General features: G+C 38.8%; 1 long non-coding RNA gene across 1 annotated transcript in view; it reads left to right on the top strand.

Annotated features, from left to right (window-relative positions):
- Window positions 1–23026, top strand: part of LOC130835762 (uncharacterized) — a 103981-nt gene that overhangs the window by 35454 nt on the left and 45501 nt on the right. The gene's annotated exons all lie outside the window — the stretch shown is intronic.

Below are 23026 nucleotides of genomic sequence, written 5' to 3'. Positions count from 1 at the left end.
ATAGCTACCTGCTATGGCCTAAGTGTTTATGTCCTCCCCAAATTTCTATGATGAAGCCTTAATCACCAATGTGGTAGTACTTGGAGGTGGGGCTTGGGTAAGTAATTAGGTTGAGATGAAGTCATGAAAGTGGGGTCCCCATAATGGGATTAGGGCCTTATAAGAAGAAGATACAAGAGCTGGCTCTTCCTCTGCTGTGTGAGAATAGAGCAAGAAGACAGTTGCCTACAGGCCAAGAAGAGAGTTCTCACAGACACTGAATCTGCTGGCGCTTTGATCTTAGATTTTTCCAGCCTCCACAACTGAGAGAAATAAATGTATTTTTGTCTTTGGTGGTAGGTTTTTTTTTGGCCATGCTGTGTGGCATGTGGGATCTTAGTTCCCCGACCAGGGATTGAAACTACATCCCCTGCAGTGAAAGCACAGCGTCTTAACCACTGGACTGCTAGGGACGTTCCAAAAGTAAATGTCCTTTGTTAAAGCCATCCAGTCCAGGTATTCTCTTATAACAACCATAAGTAGACATACACTATCATATATTGATCAGCAAGGGGAATTCATCATAGATTCAATTAAAGTCATGAATGCAAAGGGCTTTCTTCTCATTGCATTGAAGACAGAAAAGCGTGAGGAGAGAGAAGAATTTAAAAGATACCCAGATAGGCTTCCTAAAGTTTAGTTCCCCAAAGTAACTTCTTTTCACCATCCCACTGTCAGACTTCTGGCAATGGATATCTACAAATTTTCCTGTTTCTTAAGAACTTTTCTCATGGGTCAAAACTCAATATTTTCCCTGGTACCAGTGCTGCTATTTTGACTCAGATAATGAGTATATTTTTGTAAGAAGAAGATAATCTCACTTATTAATGGCCAACCAGATATTATAATTTATTTCTATTTATTTCAGGGTATGTATCATGTTTCTTCTTCTCCTCCTCTCCCCACCCCCCCCTTCACTTCTCCTCCTCCTCCTCCTCCTCTTTCTATATTATTGAGAACTACGTGCTGAAATCTGTGCTAAAAGTTGTGCTTAAATGAGCTTATTTTTAAAAAAATTTATTTATTTATTGGTTGTGTTGGGTCTTCATTGCTGTGCACAGGCTTTCTCTAGTTTCGGAGAGCAGAGGCTACTCTTTGTTGCGGTGCGTGGGCTTCTCATTGTGGAGCACGGGCTCTTGGCATGTGGGCTTCAGTAGTTGTGGTGCATGGGCTTAGTTGCTCCGTGGCATGTGGGATCTTTCCGGACCAGGGATCAAACCCATGTCCCCTGCATTGGCAGGCAGATTCTTAATCACTGCACCACCAGGCAAGTCCCTTGACTGACCTCATTTAATACTCATAATTACTCTAGGACTTTTTTGTACTTTTTTTTTTTCATTTTACAGATAAGGAGGCCCAGACTCTGAGAATTTAGGTAAAAATTCTAAAAGACAAGAGGAAAAGCACAGCTCATACTGTTTACATAGGATAGCTCTAAAGTCACCCATCTACCAAAGCCTTGACGATGAGATGATGGGATACAGTCATTGTTCTTTTCTGCCTCCTTTGACAGAACTATTGACCAGGGTATGGCTAGGCAGGCAAACAAACTGGTTTGGGCACGAACCAGATCATCAGTGGGGAAATTTTCCTTCCTCAGTACATAGGCGTATCAGGGAAAGTGAATCCAGCCATTAGATAGCAAACATTCTTCACAGGGAGCACATACAGGATCTCGGAGAGAGAAGGTAGGGGCGTCAGTATTCAGCATCATGTGGTGAACATCACAGCATCCTTCAGTACAGCCCACAGCTTCCACCCTGGAAAGACTGGCAGCCAGGCCTGTTTTTGAAGAGACAATGATACACACCGAATGCTGAGACATTTTAAAGACAGAAACACCATACACGTGGGCTCAGGGGTTAAACTGCTATAAGGAGGGGTATGGAAGCCTGGAGTGAGGATTAGTAGCCACACAGCAGGGTCATTAATCTCACATTCTATCCACAAGGATTCGGGAGGGTATAACAAGAGTCGTTAGGTGTGAGAGCATGTTTGAGAGAGCTGCAGGTGTGACCACCGAGGCAAGGAGTTAACCTTCAACCTCACAGCTAGTGTGTGTTTAATCCATTACCAGCAAGATGTCAGGGGAAAGCTTTGGTTGTTTGGAAGCTAAGTTGCATGGTCCTGAAACTGACGGGATGCTAGAAATGTGCCGCATGATGATGCCAGTAGAGGAAGAAGAAGAGCACTGGCTGGAGGAATGGCAGCCACGGGGTCCTGGTGCTTCTGTCCCCTAATGATTGACCTGGAAATCAGCACCGTCCTACCTTTCCTGCCAGCACCGTGAGATTCTACTTCTGGCCTGGAAGATTGTCAAGGGTTTTGTCTATTGTTTATTTTTCATTCTTGTATTACTAAAATCTTCAAACATAAACAAAAGCAGAGAAAATAGTACGATGAGGCTATCATCAGCTTCAATAATGATCAATATTCTGCTATCTTTTGAATCTGGTTATCCCACTTTTTTTTTCTATAGTATTTTAAAGCAAATCCGAGAGATCATGTAATCTCACTAGTAATAATATTTCGGGAGGTGTCTCCAAAAGATACACACATACTTTTTTTTTCTCAGCAGAACCACAATATCTTAGCACATTCAACAAAACTAGCAATAATTATTCAGTGTAGCCTAATACCCAGTCTAGATCCATTTTCTCTAAAAAAACTTTTGTTTTAATTGCTGATTTACTCAAATCAGAATCCCAGCAAGGCTCGCATATTACATATGATTGCTTCTCTTTAGTGTCTTTTAATCTAAACAGTTTCCTTCCCTCTTGTTTTCATGTTACTTGTTTATTTTTTCATGCTGCTTATTTCTTTGTTGGTTTCTTTGGAGAGGAAGTGGGACTGGAGGTGAGAGCCAAACAATCTGATGAAATAACCAAGTTCTTTTCCCATTTTTAATTTTATATCTTTAAATGCCTGGTAAAATTATTTTGCCTATCCGCATCTCCAATATTATGCACTTTGCCATCATATAGCCACTTTAATTAGTATTGGATTATTTTTGAGACCCAATTACAGCTTCTTGAAAGGTATTTTTTACATTCTGCAAAAAGTTTTGGTAAAGTGATTTGGGTACAGTGCCACATCCTGAGTTTATAACCCCATTTTTTTTTCGATTTCCATGACAGTATTCGGATTTAAAAAAAAAAAAAAAGACACAGAAAATAGTGTTTAACCATGCTACCCTTTATTGATCCAAATTCCACCAAATCACTTTGGTATATCAGTTGTCACTGTGTTATATTTTCTTGATTTGATGACATTGAAGTTCCTCTTTAGATTGCTTGGAAAAATATTATAAGCAAATAAGAATGCAAGGCAGATGGTTTCTGAAATATGCACACGTATAGAGATCAAATGGAATTCCTGCTAAACTGATGGTATATTTAGATTTGATATGGAGAGATTAAAAAGTTGTCAGGAGTCACTTGTGTACTGAACATAGAATATGACCATGATCTGCAGAGACCAAAACCCTTACCTATCGCCTTCTTCATCACCATCATAAACACATGACCATTTTGTTCCAATGTGTATTGTATGTGTTTACTCCCACTTCTATAGCCAGGATCTATTTCTGATGCAGTTAACATTTATGTTTTTATTCCATTTGAGAAGTTTTCAGAGCATGTACGTTTCCATTATATTATCCAGCAAAGTAAAAGAAACAACACAGCAGCTGGGATGTTTTACTTTCACTCTGTTGGCTTCCATTAGGTACATCATTATTGATCAAATAACTATAATGTATATACTATATACATGCTACAGGGAATATATGTGTAAAACATATCCAAGTTTCCTTATTTATAGGGAGTTGAGAAAGAGATCACGGGAAAGTCAGGAGGCGCAATTCAGAAGCATCTTTCTCTTTGGCACTCTCCTCCTTATCTACTCTTCATGTTTCCCGTATGTTTAGACAAAGCGATTTAACCTTCATACTAGGAAGGGCAATGCTGTTGAAAGCTGATGAGATGATGTTTGTTACAACTTTGTTCAGTTCTGGGGTGGCGGGGGCGGGGAGTTAAAGGATGAAAGAGAATAATGTAAGGCTAAAATGAAGAGAAGAGTCAGGAGAGACTGTGGGTAAATAATGAGAAAAGCAATGGAGACAAGAAACATGAGGAAAATAAAGGACTGTTAGTGTAGAGCTGAATTTGAGAGTAACTCAAAAGCTCACTAATAAAAGTTTGCATAAATTGCAAACATTGGGTTTGATTAAAAGATAATCTTTTCTAAATCATAAACAGACATTTTATTCTCCTATTTTAAAGTCCCATTGTGTTCACTAGCTCAGCTTTTCATTACTCTTAAAAAGAAAAAAGTCAAGTAGTATTTGCATTGGTTACAAGGTTACTTTCTTTTGTAGATATTATTTCGTATATGTAACCTTGGCTATCTTTTATTATAGTTCTTCACATCAAGTGATAAAGCAAAATATTAAAAGGTGACATTTTGCTATTTCACATTATATTCATTCATTTTTACTTTTTGTTAGACAAACATTCATACGCACACAGATCCTAATGCATGAGGAAATCATTTTCACCCTTGCGGACATTAAGAACTTGGTCTTGCACTATTTTTAAATATTAAGGTTACTATTTATAAATAATCTCTTCCTTAGGTATAATCCATAATTTCTTCTTTATGTAAAAATTAAATAATAATTTGTATAAACTGTAAGTTAGATTTGAGCATTTTTAACTTAGCCAAGGCTATAAAGTTCAGTTTATGCATTCTTGAGCTATTCATAAGCCAGTTTTCAATACTCCTGTGTTATAGAAGGATTAAATTATAGCCTTGCAGTAGATTAGGTTTCTTTGTATTATTGTATTTATACATCTGGTTGGTCTATTATCCATTTTCTCTGTACTATCTTATAAACTGATTAGGACATAACTCCTTCTCTATTGTATTCATAAGAGCCCACCACAGCATGGATTTAAAAAGCAAAGTTAAATACCTAATATCTCTGGCTTAGAAAATCATTGGTTCTCAATTGCTGTATTGTAATTCTGTCCATAGATCTACCTACCTACATTGAGCTTTAAAAAGAAAATGCAATTAAAGACACAGGTTGCCATGAAGGAGGAATTATATTCTACCAACAGTAATGAGTAAAGCTTCCCCACTCCTGACCCCAGATAGGCCATTTTTGAGCCTCGTTATAGGAAGACTTGGATAATACTCATGCCTTAATACAATACCTTAATAATGTGCCTTAATAATATATAAGTATGTTCACAGATCAGTTGGCATTTCTTTGGGCTTTAAGAAGCTGAGCCTTTGTGTCCTAAAATTATAGGCACATAATCCGTGAATCTGCTGTGTGGCCAAAAAAAAAAAAAAGAAAAAAGTTGAGCATGCTCTTTTTGTTTGCTGAAGACTCAATATGCAATGTGAAAGCAAACTGTTTAGTATTTTATTAAGTGATAAAATGTCATTCAAGGGTGTGATAATACTCTTCACCACTTAGCAGTTTATGGCTTTCATGTCTAAGAAAAACAGAGTAGATGGAATGGTTAAATTCAGCTAAAGGTAAGGGGGCTTTGAAAGCGCTTGCTTACAGTTTTGCGGGTCTGGCTACAGTCTGCCAAAACACGTATGCCAATTGAGAACTGCAAGCTGGGCAGAAATGGGCAGTGGTAAAATTTTGGGTACGTAAGGAAATATGCCTGGAGATTGGCCCGATTTGCAAAATCCAGTGTCATTTCATTTGAAAACAATGAGAGTAAGAGTTTAATATGTTCCTGGTGTCCCTCTCCTGGGCTTCCTGTAGTATCCAGGGTTTCTTACTCTCTGATGGTTTCCTTACTGTCCTTCTGTCCAGTTATTCTATGAGCTCCCTCAGGGCAGGGACCCAGTTTATATAAGTAGCCCAGTCACAGTGGCTGGCTCAGTGCCCAGCACTTAGTAGGTGTTCGTGAAATGTTTGTTGAGTGAAATGAGTTTGTTGAGTGAGTGAGTGAATATAATGAACTTCTCTTGAAATATTCTTATACTCCTGTCTGTGGGCTCCATGGACCTAACCCTTCGCTGTGCCTGGCACCTCACAAGTGCTCAGAGGTTTGTTGCTTGATGGACTTGAGAGGAGCACCAGAAGCGTTCAGATGTGTAGACTGGAAACTAAAAGTGACCAATAACTTACATTTAACGTGCTTTTACTTTCTGTGACTTCAAATATCTAAATATAATTGTCCCAAAGGCCTTTTAGATCATCCTTCAGGTATACTTACATTCTTAGAAAGGAAATGTAGGGATCAAAACGTTGTCTGTATAATTAGCTTACATTGCTTTCCTTGGCTGCAAAGAAAGTCTGGAAGATTATAATGAATATTGAGAGGTATAAGAAGAGGATTGCAGATTTAGTCGTAAATCACCTGTATTATTTGATTTCTTCTCAGTCTTCCTCCTTTCTCCTCTCTCCCTCATTTCCTTTCCCATAACCTCCCTTCCCACCCTATCTCTTGTCCGCTTTTGCCTGAAGGAGCTTCCCTACCATGAAAATGTGCATTGGACCGTGGCCTGCACAGTCCCTGGAATTGTTCTCAGGGTGAAAAACCTTCATGAGTGTTAGAAACAATTAACATTTCCATTTACAGCTGGACGCAAAGCTTTATGAGTAGCAAAGATGGAAATGTATTTTAACCTTAAATCTAAAGTATAATTTTTGTGTGGGAAACCAGTAGTGGGAGACTCGTGTGATTGGGAGATACATTTCAATTAATTCTCCCACCAACACCTTATCTCTTTGGCATCAGAACCTTTTATAGTGTTAAAATTAACAATTATGCAGCTGATGGCTGGCTAAATCCACCGGGGGACTGGAGAGAGCCTCAGATAACACGACACATATAAATCATTCAGGAGAACAATTCATGAAAGAAAAGTTATCTGTGTTGGGGATGACATTGGAAGAGCTAAATAGGAGTCAATTTGAAGAAGGGACATTTAGTCCCATTGTCCAGCTTGCCTTTTCTTCTTTTTTTCTAATTGTGTCATAATATACATTTTTAAAATTAATTATCCATTAGTGGCAAGATAAATGTCTCTTCTTGTGCTAAAGAAATGGTGGCCTCGGTGGTGAAAGATTATTTCACCTGAGTAGCACTCGTAAAGGAAGCTGTTACCAGATAAAGTGGCAACCGTTCTTTGAAGAAGCACAATGAAGAGTGACCGGCAAGCCCGTGTTTACCAAACGGAACAGAGGACTAGCAGACTTTAGCCCACCAGTTACACAAGCAGAGGGAACCAGGTCTGGCACGGTGTCATACCGGACTACGCGCATCACCAAGTAGTAAGGACTTCAGAATACAACAGCCCATGAAATCTGGGTCCTAGGAAGGGTCAAGCACTGTTTGCAGGATTTCTCCCCCACAATGATTGGCAAGCACCTCTAGAATTGAATTCATGCTTAAACCTTCAGCCACCATTACAAGATGTCTATGCCAAGACTTTTTATAAATGCCTTGTTCCTGATGCAGGGAAAAGATAAATGCATACACACATTCTGGAACAAACAAGAATTTAATAGGACCAATTGCCAAATACTACAGTCTTGCAAGTGATCCATTTTATTTATTCATATTTTTATTTTAAATGTAATTTTATGTACAATTTATTTCATTGATGCTGAAAAAACTCACATCTGTGTGATCTTGAGTCTTCTGTTTGGCTACTGATTCCAAATTTTACTTTTATTTATTACTTTTATTTATTTTTTATTGAAGTATAGTTGATTTATGATATTATATTAGTTTCATACATACAACATAGTGATTCAATATTTTTATCGATTATATTCCATTTAAAGTTATTACAAAATAATAGCTATATTTCTCTGTGCTGTACAATATATCCTTAATGCTTGGTTCTGAATTTTAAACTTTACTTTAGTTAACAGAAACATTTAACTTGCAGTTTCCACATATAGAATTTGTAATAGTTTAAAAGCTTTCATAAGTACTGGAGTGAAAAAACTGTCATATAATTTTCATTTCTTTTTTTAAAATTAATTCATTTATTCATTTATTTATTTATTTATGGTTTTGGCTGTGTTGAGTCTTCATTGCTGCATGCAGGCTTTCTCTAGTTTCGGAGAGCGGGGGCTATTCTTCATTGAGGTGCACAGTCTTCTCAGTGCAGTGGCTTCTCTCGTTGCGGAGCACAGGCTCTAGGTGCGCAGGCTTCAGTAGTTGTGGCATGTGGACTCAGTAGTTGTGGCTTGCAGGGTCAGTAGTTGTGGTGCACAGGCTTAGTTGCCCCACAGCATGTGGGATCTTCCCGGACCAGGGATCGAACCCGTGTGCCCTACATTGGCAGGCGGATTCTTAACCTCTGTGCCACCAGGGGAGTCCTAATTTTCATTTCTTTAAAGTAACATTCTTTCCCCCTCACTCTCTTGCTACTAACGTGCAGAAGAAATAAAAGGCACAAGAGGAGAAAAAAAGATGTGGGTTTTTGACATGGCTCAATAACCATGTCACGGTTTGGTGAATTTTTTACTGTTTGTTATTCTTTAGTGAAGTATGAATTATAGTTGCCTCAATATTTATTTGCATCCAAAAAACCTGAAAATTTTTATTGTTTTGTTGTTGTAGTCCATTCAATTGTGTCTAAAAGTGCTTATAATGACACAATGTTTTTAATTATTTACTTTGATGAGCTTATCCATTATAATTTCATTCTGGTATTTAGTTCTTTGGGAAGGCATAAATGTTTGTAATCAAATGTTAACCATCAACAGTGGTGCAAAAGGGACTTCCTTGTATAACTCGTACTATGAAAAAATATTATGAAATCAGTGTCTCCAGATTCGAATGGTCTCCATAATCTTATCTTTAAAAAGAAAAAAAAAACAAAAAACTGCTCTTCAGCTCCTTTTGCATAGTGTCTGAATCAGAGTAATGCTTGGTCCATATCTTTGAATACATGAAGGAATGGGCTGCGCGAAAGCTTCTCTCCGCCTGATGCGGAGCGGTGGGAGGAGGGTGGTAGGCATGTCTTCAGGCACATCACGGAGCCCAGCTGCGAGGTCATCAGACCCAGGAACGCTTTGTGTTTCCCACAACCTGATCATATACCCCAGGTCAGTGAAACGATTTCCTTCATTCTTTGGTTCCAACCTTCACAAAATTCCGGAATTTCTTTTACTTTTTGAAAAAAGTCTTACGGAGAGCGTCTCCATTGTCTGCTTCCCTCCAGACGTCATCTTATGCGACACCATTTTCTCCCAAGGCCCCCCCGCCCTCTTTCCTCTTGCCTTTTTCGTCTACATGCTGAGGCTGGATCCCTTGAAAGCTTGCTCTGTCACTAAAAAGGAAAGTCATATGACAACTTTTCAACATGTTTAATTTTAAATTTTTGTCTAGTTATTATATTGAGAGTGAATAACTTTCTGGGCCCCTGTCAAATTTTCCACTTCCTAAGAAACTGGCTTTAGCTGTTATCACGTATGAAGTCACATGTGCCAGTGTGTAGCACTCTGTATAGTCCTTGTCACATCTCAGACACCCCAAAAATGTGAGTTTCCTTCCTACCTTTCTTATATTAAGATGTATCTATTTCTCCCCATAAGACCATTTTCTCATTGGTAGAGACTCTTTGTTACCTGACTTTTAAACTCCAGCACCTAGGCCAGGGCTTGGTACAGAGTTAATCTTAAATACCTAATTGATGCTTGAACAACTAAAAGAATGAATAAACAATCAGTGAATAGCATCATTAGGAAAGGTAGTGTAAGTCCCATTTTTTTCAACCTTAATTACTATTTGTCAACACATTTTACTAATTCTGCTGGACTACTTTTCTGTACTTGTGTTCCAGACTATTAATATATCTATCTAATTCCATTTTCTTTCAAATTGACTCTAAATATTTCATGCTTCACAGGTTACTTTTAGGTTACTTTCAACTCTGTTATTTTCCCAGACGTATATGCAGTTTCTTTGCGTGTGTGTGTATGTGTGTGTGTGTGTGTGTGTGTTTGTCTTTGTACAGACCAGAGTTATAGTAGGTGTTTTTAAGTAAGAGTTGTTGCATTTGAAATCGGATTCTTTCCTCTTCCCCAGTTCTTATTAATGATCCTATATCTTCTTTACCTGATTTTATGTATTTTGAACAACTACATTTGAACAACTACATTCCCTTCATTCCCTGTACCCAAGCTTACATTATTTCTCTTCTAGGATGGTGGACTCAGTACTAGCTTTTAGACAGAGTATTTATAAAATACTAACATTAAGATGGATTGCGTCTTCAATTATTATTAATTATTAAAACTTATTCTTTTACCATGTTTTGTGATTTCAAAGAGCTCTCCAAATTTCTTTTTGCCTTCCTCTTCTTAAAATTGGTTTGGGCGTTTCCTCTCTTCTCCCCGCCTAGCAGTGCGCTATTTCTGGTATCATCCCTCCCTCCAGGGGTCAGACTCTGTTAGACGCGCTTCTCATGGTCTGCAGTCTTTCCCTTTACTGATGGCTTCCTCTACCCTCCCGCCACCCCCACCTTTGCGTCTCTTCCTTTTCCTTCCTTCCGTTTCTCTTTTGGGAGACTTCAGACAAAGCTCTCCCTTCTAAGGAAGTGGTTTGTGTCTTGTTCTCAGTAACACTTAGGTACCTTCTATCTGTTGTTTTCCTGACTAGTTTCCAAATGATCATTTGTGTTTCATTTTCTCCCATGTCCCTTCATGAAATCAAATATAAAATACATTAACCTTTCCCACCACGCCAGCCCCACTCTCTTCAACCTATTTCCTTCTCTTACACCCAGGGAACTTCCATGCACTTCTTTGGGCTTCAGTTACCTGTTTTGGTTTTCATTTTTGTTCTGGGCCCTTAGAGCTGGCCCAGCAGAACTGCCTGAGCTTAACAGCAAACCTGTGTCCTTTTTTAATACAAAGAGCAGACTCAGCTCCACAGCCAAGACATTCTGGCAAAGGAATTTGTGCGTGTGCGTGGTTTTCTGTATCAACTTTAATCTTTTGCTGACTCTAAAAACCAAACCAAATCAAACAAAACCACAAAACAACCAAAACAGTAATAGTCTTGCTTGCCTCAGTCCTATTTCTGTATCTGTATTTCCTTGCTCCAATCAAAAGTTTACCATCATTTTTACTGAAATTATTATTTTTTAATTTATTTTTTAACTAATTAATTTATTTATTTTATTGGCTGTGTTGGGTCTTCATTTCTGCACACCGGCTTTCTCTAGTTGCCGTGAGCAGGGGCTACTCTTTGTTGTGGTGTGTGGGCTCCTCACTGTGGTGGCCTCTCTTGTCGTGGAGCACGGGCTCTAGGCACATGGGCTTCAGTAGTTGCGGCACACAGGCTAAATAGTTGTGATGCACAGGCTTAGTTGCTCTGCGGCATGTGGTATCTTCCTGGGGCAGGGATCGAACCCATGTCCCCTGCATTGGCAGGTGGATTCATAACCACCAGGGAAGTCCCAATTTATTTTATTTTCTTTTATTTTGGCTGCATTGGGTCTTCGTTGCTAAATGTGGGCTTTCTCTAGTTGCGGCGAGTGGGGGATCTCTTCATTCTGGTGCATGGGCTTCTCACTGGGGTGGCTTCTCTTGTTGCGAAACACGAGTTCTAGGCGCACAGACTCAGTAGTTGTGGCACACGGGCTTAGTTGCTCAGAGGCATGTGGGATCTTCCCAGACCAGGGATCAGACCAGGAATCGAACCCATGTCCCCTGCATTAGCAGGTGGATTCTTAATCATTGCTCCACCAGGGAAGTCCCTACTGAAATTATTAATGCAGCAAAAATATCTTTCTATTGAGGTCATGATGTTTTCCATGCTCATAGTTTTATTCCTGAAGAGAATAAATTGTATTCTGAATTATTGGGGCTGACTTTCCAAAGTACTTATCCTTTTCTCTCAATACTGTATCCAAAAGAAATGCTTGTAATTTTCCCTGGTCATATGAATCACACATTAAACTCTTTGATCCTGGAATTTGAATTGGAAATGTTCTTGTTTAAAGAAAAAGCTCAATAAGTTTTTGTTGGATGAATGGGTAAACCTTAATTTATCTCATGCCAGTCATAATAATAGTTAATATCTTCATCACTGCCACTATTACATCATCTTTACCACAACAGCTAACATTTACTTGCTATGTGCCAGGGACTAACCCTTTAAAAGGCATTATCTAATCATAGTAGCTGCATGTAACTTTGTTTTTCTTTAGAACAACTTTTTAGATTTCAAGACTTCATTCTATTAAGATTGTAATGCTTCATCTCAGATACTTCAAGGTTCCCCCCTTTTCTGGGTCATTTCTAAAAATCAAGCTTGTGACAGTCACTGTTTTGTTTCTTTGTTTGTTTGTTTTAAAACCCTTTATTGGAATATAAATGCTTTACACTGTTGTGTCAGTTTTTGAGGTACACCAAAGTGAATCAGCTGTATTTATACATATATCCCCATATCCCCTCCCCCCCACAACTCCCTCCCACCTTCCCTATCTCAGCCCTCTAAATCATCACCCATCATTGAGTTGATCTCCCTATGTTATGCAGCAGCTTCCCACTAGCTATTTTACATTTGGTAGTGTATATATGTCAGTGCTACTCTCTCACTTCATACCAGCTTCCCCTTTGCCCCCTACCCCATGTCCTCAAGTCTGTCCTCTACATCTGCATCTTTATTCTTGCCCTGTCGCTGGGTTCATCAGTACCATTTTTTTTTTTTTAGATTCCATATATATGAGTTAGCACACGGTATTTGTTTTTCTCTTTCTGGCTTTCTTCGCTCTGTATGACAGTCTCTAGGTCCATCCACCTCCTGCAAATAACTCAATTTCATTCCTTTTTATGGCAGAGTAATATTCCATTGCATATATGTGCCACATCTTCTTTATCCATTCATCTGTTGATGGGCATTTAAGTTGCTTCCATGTCCTGGCTATTGTAAATAGTGCTGCAATGAACATTGTGGTTCATGTTGCTTATTGGATTTTGGTTTTCTCTGGGTATATGTCCAGGAGTGGGATTGCTGGGTCATGTGATAGTTCTATTTTTAGTTTTTTAAGGAACATCCATACTGTTTTCCATAGTGGCTGTACCAACTTACATTCCCACCAACACTGCAGGAGGGTTCCCTTTTCTCTGCACCTTCTATAGCATTTATTGTTTCTAGATTTTGTGATGATGGCCATTCTGACTGGTGTGAGGCAATAACCTTATTACAGTTTTGATTTGTATTTCTCTAATAATTAGTGATGTTGAGCATCTTTTCATGTGTTTGTTAGCCATCTGCATGTCTTCTTTGGAGAAATGTCTATTTAGGTCTTCTGCACACTTGTGGATTGGGTTATTTGCTTTTTTGGTATTCAGCTGCATGAGCTGCTTTATATTTTGGAGATTAATCCTTTGTCTGTTGCTTCATTGGCAAGTATTTTCTCCCATTCTGAGGGTTGTCTTCTAGTCTTGTTTATGGTTTCTTTTGCTGTGCAAAAGCTTTTAAGTTTCATTAGGTCCCATTTGTTTATTCTTGATTTTATTTCCATGATTCTAGGAGGTGGGTCAAAAAGGACCTTGCTTTGATGTATGTTATAGAGTGTTCTGCTTATGTTTTCCTCTAGGAGTTTTATACTGTCTGGCCTTACATTTAGGTCTTTAATCCATTTTGAGTTTATTTTTGTGTGTGGTGTTAGGAAGTGTTCTAATTTCATTCTTTTACACGTTGCTGTCCAATTTTCCCAGCACCACTTATTGAAGAGGCTGTCTTTTTTCCATTGTATATTCTTGCCTCATTTGTCAAAGATAAGGTGCCCATATGTGCATGGGTTTATCTCTGGGCTCTCTATTGTTTTCCATTGATCTGTATTTCTGTTTTTGTGCCGGTTCCATACTGTCTTGATCACTGTGGACTTTTAGTATAATTTGAAGTCAGGAAGCCTGATTCCTCCATCTTTCCTTCTCAAGATTGCTTTGGCTATTTGGGGTCTTTTGCATTTCTATACAAATCATAAAATTTCTTGTTCTAGTTCTGTGAAAAATGCCATTGGAAATTAGATAGGGATTGCATTGAATCAGTAAATTGCTTTGGGTAGTATAGTCATTTTCACAATGCTGATTCTTCCAATCCAAGAACATGGTATGTCCCTCCATCTGTTTGTATCATCTTTGATTTCTTTCATCAATGTGTTATAATTTTCTGCGTACAGGTCTTTTGCCTCCTTAGGTTTATTCCTGGATGTTTTATTCTTTTGCAATGGTAAATGGGAGAGTTTCCTTAAATTCTCTTTCTGCTCTTCCATTGTTAGTGTATAGGAATGCAAGAGATTTCTGTGCATTAATTCTATATTCTGCTACTTTACTAAATTCATCGATTAGTGTTAGCAGTTTTCTGGTAGCATCTTTAGGGTTTTCTATGTATAATATCATGTCACCTGCAAAGAGTGACAATTTTACTTCTTCTTTTCCAATTTGGATTCCTTTTATTTCATTTTCTTCTCTGATTGCTGTGGCTAACACTTCCAAAACTATGTTGAATAATAGTGGTAACAGTGGGCACCCTTGTCTTCTTCCTGTTCTTAGAGGGAATGCTTTCAGTTTTTCGCCACTTTGAATGATGTTGGCTCTTGGTTTGTCATATACGGCTTTTATTATGTTGAGGTAATTTCCTTCTATGCCCATTTTCTGGAGAGTTTTTATCATACATATGTGTTGAATTTTGTCAAAAGCTTTTTCTGCATCTATTGAGATGATCATATGGTTTTTAATCCTTCAATTTGTTAATATGATGTATCACATGGATTGATTTGCATATATTGAAGAATCCTTGCATTCCAGGGATAAACCCCACTTGCTCATGGTGTATGATCTTTTTAATGTGCTGTTGGATTCTGTTAGCTAGCATTTTGTTGAGGATTTTTGCATCTATATTCATCAGTAATACTGGCCTGTAATTTTCTTTTTTTGTGACATCTTTGCCTGGTTTTAGTATCAGGGTGATGGGGGCCTTGTAGAATGAGTTTGGGAGTGTTCCTCCTTCTGCTATATTTTAGAAGAGTTTGAGAAGGATAGGTGTTAGCTCTTCTCTAAATGTTTGATAGAATTCGCCTGTGAAGCTAACTGACCCTGGGCTTTTGTTTGTTGGGAGACTTTTCATCACAGTCTCAATTTCCGTACTTGTGATTGGTCTGTTCATATTTTCTGTTTCTTCCTGATTCAGTCTTGGAAGATTGTACTTTTCTAAGAATTTATCCATTTCTTCCAGGTTATCCAATTGATTGGCATATAGTTGCTTGTAGTAGTCTCTCATAATCTTTTGTATTTCTGTGGTGTCAGTTGTTACTTCTCCTTTTTCATTTCTAATTCTGTTGATTTGCATCTTCTCCCTTTTTTCCCTGATGAGTCTGGCTAATGGTTTATCAATTTTGTTTATCTTCTCAAAGGACCAGTTTTAGTGATTTTTATCTTTGCTATTGTTTCCTTCCTTTCTTTTTAATTTATTTCTGATCTGATCTTTATGATTTCTTTCCTTCTGAGCACTTTGGGGGTTTTTTTGCTCTTCTTTCTCTAATTGTTTTAGGTATAAGGTTAGGTTGTTTATTTGAGTTTTTCTTCTTTCTTGAGGTAGGACTCTATTGCTATAAACTTCCCTCTTAGAACTGCTTTTGCTGCGTCCAATAGGTGTCGGGTTGTTGTGTTTTCATTGTCATTTGTTTCTAGGTATTTTTTGATTTCCTTTTTGATTTCTTCAGTGATTTCTTGGTTGTTTAATAATGTATTGTTTAGCCTCCATGTGTTTGTACTTTTTACAGTTTTTTTTTTTCATGTAATTGATATCTAGTCTCATGGCATTGTGTTCGGAGAAGATGCTTGATATGATTTCAGAAGGTTGATTTGTGACCCAAGATATGATCTATGTTGGAGAATTTTCTGTGATAGACACTGTTTTTTAACCAATATAACTCCCCCAACTTCTTTAACAAAATGCTGGTATACTGGGCAGCGAAGTGCACATCTAACTACTCCCCTTCTCTGCCTCTTTTGCAGCTGGAGTAACCAATTCTGGTCAATGAGACATAAGGGAAAGCCAGCTGGAACTTCTAGGAAAGCTTTTGCTTCCACAAGGGCTGATGCTGGCTCCTCTCTCTCTCCTTTCTGCTTTGATCTTAGATGTAATGCCTGGAGCAGGGGCAGCAATCTTGTGACCATGCAGGAAAGGCCCCAAACTGCATTATTGAATTGTGGAACCAATTTGAGTAAATGTCTGTTTTCCGACTTCCTATTATGTAAGAAAAACAAATGCCTATTTTTTAAGTCCCTGAAATTGTCTTTTATGCTTCTTGCAGCTGAATGTATGCCTAAGTAATACAGGAGGGTTATAGAGTGCTATGGATGTGAGGGTTCTATCATTCTTCAGTCACTAACACCTCATCCAGTCCTATATTGTCATTTAACACAGGCCATCATTGAGATCCCTTGTACCTGGCTAACGGTTGTTTTTTAAACTCTGAAAGCTTCTACTCTATTTCTTTGCCATGATGGTGTCGGTGGTGGTGGCAAGGGTGTCATCTGTTTGCATGCCACTCTGGGATATGAGAATATTTGCAAAGCTGGTTATAGCTCCATGGTGGATTATTACAATGGTGGCTCCCATTTAAACACCCCATTAAGTATTCATGCCATGTGTAGACCTTTCCCACATTGACTCTAGGCTTGGTCTCACAACTTGCATCAGCCAATGGGACATTAGCAAGCATAGTGAGAGCAGAGGTTCAATAAGCTGCTTGTACATTGGGGCTTGTCTGCTTGGAATGTTTCCAGCCACCATGGTCTGAGAAGCCCAGCGCTATAGAGAAGCCAGCTAAGGAGAACTGAGGCACTTTAGCTGACCCTTAGCTGGCAGCCAGTCAACAGCTTACACAAACCAACAGACATGCAAGTGGGCCATCTTGGGTATTCTAGCCTTGGTGAGCCTCCAAATGACTACAGTCCTATTTGAGCCACGTGAACCAGAAGAATTGCCTAACTGAGCCCAGGAAACCCATAGCATCATGAGAATAATAAAATGCTTGTTGATTTAAGCCACCAAGGTTTGGGATAATTTGTTACCCAATAATAGGTAACTGGGAAAAGGTCCCTTCTTCCTAGGTACACCATGATTTAGAGAATTGCAGTATTGTAATGACTAGCACAGCTATAATATTTTTTAAAAAGATAAATATTTGCCTTTGCATTTTTGCTGCAAGGCTTAGGAATAATTTTTTGTGTGTATGGAACACAAGAAGCCCGATACATTCATGAGCCAATACAAAACCCTACATTTTCTATTTTATTCTACTTTGCATTTATATAGTGCTTGTTATCACAAAATATAGGTGCTTTACAATATTATTATTTAGCATTTATATAACACTTTTTGCTTTCAGTGTATGCTACAAATTACTTTAATTTTTATGTTTGCAAAGTACTTTATAGTCATTTAAATTTTAAAATTGTTTCATAACTTTCCTTGTAGAGGATAAAATATATAACCAATACTAGGCTTGATTCATATGTTTCTTGAGACTGTGCGTGTGTTGATTGTACAGAGGGCTGGGTCCAAAGCAATGAGTAGAAATCGGGGCATCAATGCCATTGCAACAAAGGCCACACCAGAAAATCTGAATTGAAAAAATGAGTCCCAGCCAATTGCACCCCTCAAGCAATATTTGATATAAATATCGCAGAAACCATAAATATATTTGAACAGCAATTTAAGCTGGAGGAAGTGCACTATGGTAGACCAGAGCAGAAGCTTTGGAATAAGATAACTGGAGAAGGTTTCAAACTCTCACATTATTAGCTTTTTATCCATAAAATGGATATTGATAAATGGGATAACATGAGTAAAACCATGTTGTGTAGGCCTGATACACTGAAAGTGAACTAAAAATTAGAATAATTTTTAGTATGAAGATTGTATTATTGAGCTTATTACTAAGATCTTATTATGGACTAGTTGAGAATTAACTTTTTTTAGTGTCACAAAGCGGTCTTGGTTTGCAGCATGAAGAAATGCTTCAGCCCTGTCAGGTGATGAAAGTGGCATGCAGTGACTTACCGCCTTGTTCTCTCCACAAATGATCAAGAGTGACTCCACTGCAGGCTTTACTAAGCCTATGTTCTTCCTTGCCAGCAGCGAAGAGTATCTGTCTAACAGAGCAAGACAGATAATTCTTCTGTATATTCTGTGCATTTGATGCTTTCCTAAGATCCTAAAGGCTGATTCCTCACCAAGTAGGGCAGGAAAACCTGTATAATTGGGGGGATGTTTCAGTAAGAGCTGAAACACAGTGGAAAGAGGAAGAACTGGAGTTTAAGAAGAGCTAATAAGGAATATTTAAGAGAAAAAAAAGATGATAGGAAAAATGTTTGAAGTGAGAAACAAATTGATACTTGAATACGATGCATGCAAAAGGGAAAAAAAGAAGCCCACAAAAGAGGTCTTAAAGAGATGTGGAAAAGCCCTGGAGATGAAATGTCATATAAATATTGCTAGTCAGTTATAATCAACCATGGCAAAGCCACATGTTTTGTAACTGAAAGAACTGACAAAAGTAAAATGACCAACTCAGCATTGGATAAGGGGATTTGGGGAAAAGAGCATTTATTAATTGCCAAAAATAAAATAAATAAATGGAAGGGGGCTGGTCTTCAGGGTGGCTGAGGCAAAATACAAGGAGATCATGGATGGCATGAAAATGTTGAGAAAGTAGAATAAATGCTAAATCAAAAGAACTGGAAAACAATAGATTTCCCCATTGAAATTATGCTGGCATTAAATAAGGACTATTTATAATGAAAAATTATAGCCAAATTCAGCAAGACTTAGAGAAAGAAGGACCCACCAGCAAATAAGAGCCAAAAAACAATGTCTGTGGCGGTTAGAGGACACAGATAAAATGCTTATTGGGTCAGTCTCCTGCTAGAACCCCTCAGTGCTTCCCACTGCCCACTGCTGAGTCAACCTACCCTCAGGGTGTCTGTACTGAAGCATCCACTGTGCTTCCTCCAGGAACTGCCATTTCTACCAGCGAGAACCCTGCAAGCTGTAGGACCACGGTCGGCGCCCCCACGCAGGGCTCTTGCCTTTTGCCTCTTTTTCAAGATCTGTCCTTTCACTTCCAGTGTATGTCCTCTCCTCATCCCAGCCTTTATATCTTATAAAGCAAATACATCTCAGATCACATCCTCCACTGTTAATTTGTTCAGCAAATACATACAGATTGCCTGCAATGTACCTGGAACTTTTCTAGACTCTGGGACATGGCAGTGAAGCAACAGGCAGAAATCCTTGTCTTCAGGAGCATATTATAGTGAGGGAGGGCGAGGAGACATCCCATGTACAAATAAACAAGTAAGATAATATTCATGAAACGTTTCCCCATCTCTTGTGGATTAGTTTTCATGGCTGCTGTGATAAATTTCCAAAAACTGGGTTACTCAAAACAACTGAAATTTATTCTCTCCCGGTTCTGGAGGCCTGAAGTCTGAATCAAGGTTTTGGCGGAGCCCCACTGCCTCTGGAGGCTCTGGCGGAGAATCCCCCTCTGCTTCTTCCAGCTTGGGGGGGCTGCCAGGATGCCTGGAGGCCGCAGCACTCCCATCTCTGCCTCGGTGGCCGCATTGCCTGCTCCCCTTCCGTGTGGTTTCCCTTTGCTTCTCTCTTACAAGGACACTTGTCATTGGATTTAGGGCCCATTCTAAATGAGATCCGGATGATCGCGTCTCAAGGTTCTTAATTACATCATCAAAGACTCTTTTCCTAAATAAGGTCATTTCCCAGGTTCCAGGAATTTGCAGTAGATGTCTTATGGGAGGGCATTTTTTGGACTACCACATCTCCAAAGGTTATGTAGAAAGAGTTTCCAATTGTTTTGCAAGCATACAATCCACTTTTCTTTTCTTTTTTTTTTTTTTGAAAAATCAGATTCTGTTTTGTATATGGCCGTCTATGGTCTTGTATTTAATCTTTCTAATCCAGCAGTTCTCCCTTCAAAATAGATTGGAATTCCTTTATGTCTTTCCCCACTGCTTGCACTCTGGTCCAGACGGCATCGTTTTTGCCCATATTCTTGCTGTAGCTCCTCTCTGCCGCCCCCCTCATCCCCCAATCTGGCTCCTCTACACTTGCGGTTCCACGGGCGAAGTGGAAGCTTACCGAAGAGTAGACCAGAGCCTCTGCAAGACTCTCTGACTAATGTCACCTGCTCAGATATGCTTCCTGGGAAGACCCTATTAACAATCAATGTATCATGATCAAAATGATTATGTATTTGTGGTTTATAGGCTTTCTGTCTGTCTGCCCGTGGTGCACTGGAATGTCAGTGCCATCCAGCACTTTATTTTTTTGAGGAAGTTAAGTGGACGTCATGAATGTAGGATTTAAAATGAACTTCCCTGGTGGCTCCTGGACTCTGAACCAAAGCAATCTTGCTCAGGCATCATGTCGTCTCCATTGGGGTGGGAGAATGTGCCCTTCAGGAGGACTGCCTTGCAGCAGGGCAGGATCCTTACTCAGTGAACAAGCCCTCAATCAGGCTTAGAGCACCACACGCCCTTAGGCGGGAAGGGGATTAATATCTTTTGGAAACGTTTCCACAGGGATCAAATACAAAATTTCTGGCTGACTTTAAATCAATCTAAATTTAAATAGTCATTTTATCTGCATCTTCAGGCACTCAGGTGGGTTTTACTCTAATTTGGTGGTTCCTCCAGTGTGGCCCCCAGATCAATGCCATTAACACCACCAGGGAGCTCCCTAGAAGTGCAGATTTGGGGGGAATCCCACCCCAGACCTAGTGAATGAGAAGCGTTGGGGGTGGGGCCCAGCTGCTCTGGCTTCACAGGCCCTCCGGGTGTTTCTGATTCTTGGTAGATTTGAGCACCACTCCTCTTATTGATTTTTCTTTAATGTCTTTAATCTCTTTATTGGAATATAATTGCTTTACACTCTTGTGCCAGTTTTTGAGGTATACCAAAGTGAATCAGCTGTATTTATACACATATCCCCATATCCCCTCCCTCCCGCAACTCCCTCCTGCTCTCCCTGTCCTGGCCCTCTAAGGCATCACCCATCATGGAATTGATCTCCCTTTGTTATACAGCAACTTCCCACTAGCTATCAATTATGCAGTTGGTAGTGTATATATACCAATGCTACTCTCTCACTTCGTCCCAGCTTTCCCTTCGCATTGCCCCCGCAACCCTGTGTCCTCCAGTCCACTCTCTGCATCTGCATCTTTATTCTTAACCTGTCACATCAGTACCATTTTTTTTAGGCTCTAATTGATTTTAATGGCTTTGACCACTCTTTCTGTGTTAGGCTAGTTTAATCCCACCTTTGTTACTTGAGTATTAAGCAGCCTCTTGTGATGTCACACCCTCTTTCTTTTACTCATAGAAACTTCTTGGAAAAATGCTTTTCCAAATAGTTATGTGTGACTATACATATACAGTATATATTAAGTGTATGGTATGTGAATATATGCAATATATTTATTTATACAAGACAGAAGAAAACACTGGATGCATACCAAGGTGTTGTCCACAAATAATCCAATTTAAGTGATCTTTATTTTTTCTTTACATTTAGAAAAATGTAATAATAATTTTTATTTTTTTAAATTATTTTTCTCTGCACCGCAAATTAGTTGACCTGAAGGAGCTCTTTCCCTGAGCTCCCATGGAGCATTCTTTCTTTAATTTTGGAATTTCCCTGGTGGCTCAGTGGTTAAGAATCCAATGCAGGGAACACGGGTCCAGTTCCTGGGCCAGGAAGAGCCCACATGCTGGGGAACAACTAAGCCTGTGTGCCACAACTACTGAGCCTGTGCTCTAGAGCTCGAGAGCCACAACTACTGAGCCTGAGTGCTGCAACTACGGAAGCTAACACGCCTAGAGCCTGTGCTCTGCAACAAGAGAAGCCACCACACTGAGAAGCCTGAGCAACTCAACGAAGAGTAGCCCCTGCTTGCTGCAACTAGAGAAGGCCCGCTCACAGTAATGAAGATCCAACACAGCCTAAATTAAAAAAAAAAAATTATGTGAAAAAAACATGAAAAACAAAAGGCTAATCTCCCTACTTTAAAGCATTTAAGAAAAGGAAAAAAAGCAGTGATCCATTAGAAAAATGAAAAAAGGAATCAAACAGATAAAGAAATACAAATGGTCCTTAAATATGTGAAGAGATACCATCCACCCCCATAATAAGAAAAATATAGATTAAAGCTATGCTTAAATACTATTTTTAATGTATTAGATTAAATTAAATACAAAAGTTGGACAATATATATGTTGGCCAAGGGGAGAAACAGGATCTCACAAACATTCCTGGTGGAAGTTCAAAATAGTGCAACCACTACTGAGGTTAATTTGACAAAATCTATCAAAATGACAAATGCAAGTCAGACAAAGAAAGACAAATACCATATGGTCTCACTCATTTGGGAAATCAAAAACAAAAAACCCCCCAAAACCAGGCTCACAGATACAGAGAACAGATTGGTGGTTGCCAAGGGAGAAGTGGGGCGAGAAGTGAGTGAAGGAGGAAATGAGTGAAGTTCTCATCACAAGAAAAAAAAATTTGTGTACCTGTGTATGATGGTGGACGTTAACTAGATTTATAGTGGTAATTCTTTCTCATTGTATATAAATATTGAATCATTATGTTGTATACCTGAAACTAACATAATGTTATATGTTAATTATATCTCAATTTTCAAAAATTGCTGAAAAAAAAGAAAAATGCATCATTTAGCCTTTGAGCTAGAAATCCCATTTCTGTGTATTTACCCCACAGAGACATCTGCAAACTTAAAAATGAGGCACATACAAAATCATTCATTGCAGCATTCTTTTTTTTTCTCACAATGTGAATTTTTATTTCATAGTTTAGATTATACTTGATGTGACATATGTATTTCTTTTTTTATTGAAGTACAATTGATTTACAGTGTTGTGTTAATT

Source organism: Hippopotamus amphibius, chromosome 14, assembly GCF_030028045.1.
Source record: "Hippopotamus amphibius kiboko isolate mHipAmp2 chromosome 14, mHipAmp2.hap2, whole genome shotgun sequence".
Lineage (NCBI taxonomy): Eukaryota > Metazoa > Chordata > Mammalia > Artiodactyla > Hippopotamidae > Hippopotamus > Hippopotamus amphibius.
The sequence above is the reverse complement of the archived record's forward strand: the minus strand, read 5'-3'. Positions and strand labels throughout refer to the sequence as shown.